Source organism: Crocuta crocuta, unplaced genomic scaffold (genome assembly GCF_008692635.1).
Source record: "Crocuta crocuta isolate KB4526 unplaced genomic scaffold, BGI_CrCroc_1.0 scaffold129, whole genome shotgun sequence".
Lineage (NCBI taxonomy): Eukaryota > Metazoa > Chordata > Mammalia > Carnivora > Hyaenidae > Crocuta > Crocuta crocuta.
Window position 1 is genome coordinate 6,382,300 of NW_027551571.1, and position 2,080 is coordinate 6,384,379.

Sequence of the window (2,080 nt, forward strand, 5' to 3'; positions counted from 1 at the left end):
AAATCAAGACGCTTAACCCACTGAGCCACCCGGGCGCCTCAAGGCTCTGCTCAGCTGAGTCACAGTAGCCAAGGCTACAGAGACAAGCTCTCTGGTTCTGCTAACAGGTCTCAAGCCCATTGTTTCTTCCTTCCTGTCCACACAGTTAAGAGCAGCCCGTCTGCACAGCTCACACCCTGCAAAACAGTTCCCCCCTGTGGCCCCGTGGGCGGCCACCCCTGGCCTCTGGAGGCTTCTATTCCAGGTGAGCACAGGATGTGACCTCGCCACTGCTTCCACGCTGTGGGTCACACGTTCCTCTCGTGCCCGCCCTGCCCGTCACCCTAAGGGCAAGGGGCACCACACCCAGAGCCCTCTCTCCCTGAGGGCCTCCCCAGGGCGCCCAGCCGCAGACGGGAGAGCCCCCTGCAGCTCGGGGTGCGAGGCCCAGGGCTTCCGAGAGCAGCAGCCAGCCCGCCTCGACGCCACTTCCCGGGAATGGCACGCGTGGGGGAGACGCTTAAGGGTTTCCGGAAACTCCCCTGCCGACCTGCTTGTCCCCCCGATCGTAATGGAGGGACAGGACACGGCATCGGCCCAGCGCCGGAGTCCCAGGATGCGAGGCCCGGCACGTGGCTGCTCCCTCGTGTTCCGCCAGCTGCCTTTCCAGTCTCGTCGGGGGGCGTGGGGAGGGGGGCAGGACGCGGGCACGGACGGGCCTTCCACGCGGTCGGACGGCTGTGGGAGGCTGGGGGGCAGACCCCGTCCCAGCCGGGGGTCACAGAGGACAAGGCGGACGGGCCGTGGACAGCTGCGTCGGACATGCGACCATGCGGAGAGAGAGAGAGAGAGCTTCCAGCATGTTTGGGGGGGGTCAGCCCTGCAGAGGCCTGGGGACCGGGCCACACGTGCGCGCTGTGCTGGGTGCCCTTGGGGCCTCTCCAGGGCGGAAAGCACCCGGCCGTCCCAGGGCCCGCGTCCGCCTCAGCCTCCCGTCTGTTGCAATCCCTGTGTCCTTCCCGGCGACTGGACGCGGGGCCTGGTCGTTCCCTCGTCCGTCACAGATCGTGGGCGCCTGCGGGAGAGCCAGGCCGAGCGTGTGGACGCAGGACTCAGCAGACGCCTCACCCACCCTTTGAGCACCTGGTGCGAGCTCAGGAGACCCCAGAGCCTCACCCCTGCCGCTGCCTCTCCGAGCCTCCCCCTCCCCCTGCCCCCCGGGGAGGTGCCCCCTGTGCTCCTGTCTGGGGTCGGGGGGAGGGACCCGGGGGCTTCTGTCAGACAAGCTGCCCCTTGCTCCTCCCCCAGCTGCCAGGGGCCCTCTCTTCCCCCCCAGGGTCCCCCCCCATTTTCTGACAGCTCCCGAAGTGCTTGTTCCGACGAGGCCAGGCACCTGCGACGGCATCTCCAGGGCTAGGCAGACGCGGGTTCGAATTCTGGCTCCGTCTCCACCCACTGGCTCTGTCACCTCAGGCAAGTGACTCAGCCTGAGCCCCAGTCGCCTCACCTAGGAAAGGGGAGGGTATAAGACCTGCCGTTTGACGGCTGTGAACGAGGGGTGCCCTGCGCCCCCCAGAGCCAGTCCTCATCCACCCCGGCACCGGCAGCGGCAATAGTAATAACACGTCAGAGGCAAGCACGGGGCTTGGATTGTCTGCTCGGTCCCCGGACTGGCTCCGGGCCCCTGGTACTGACAGGGAGACTGAGACTCAAGCAGCTTCCCCAGAGCCCGGACTCTCACGCAGGCTGTGTGGCCCCAGGACGTCCGTTCGAGCCCCCACCCCGTAACTTCTTTTCTTCCCACGCCCGGGTGAAGCCTCCAAGCACCGAAATGCTTTGTGGTCCCTCAGGCCGCAGACGCCTGCAAACGGTCCCTGGGCCCTTGCTCGCCGGGGAGGAACGCCCCCGCCCCTCCCGGCGGCTCCTCTGCGCGGTCACAGAATCCACGNCTGCCCGGAAGAGGCAATTCCCGGGTGCCGGCCGTCGGCCCGTCCTTTAAATCAGTTGATGTTCTCTGCGGCCCCGGGAGGCACGGAAATCGAGGGGTCTCCCAACCCACACGTGGGAACCCAAGGCCCGGGAGCCCCGCGCCTTTGCCGAA

General features: G+C 67.3%; 1 long non-coding RNA gene across 1 annotated transcript in view; it reads right to left on the minus strand.

The window, feature by feature from the left end:
• Positions 1-1,014: 1,014 nt before the first annotated feature.
• LOC144220642 (uncharacterized) overlaps positions 1,015-2,080 on the minus strand; it is a 2,978-nt gene continuing 1,912 nt past the window's right edge. Inside the window, exons 2-3 of the long non-coding RNA XR_013331809.1 lie at positions 1,373-1,486; positions 1,015-1,054 (exon numbers count right to left, since the gene is read on the minus strand). This is a non-coding gene — a long non-coding RNA (uncharacterized LOC144220642). The remainder of the gene's footprint in view (positions 1,055-1,372; positions 1,487-2,080) is intronic.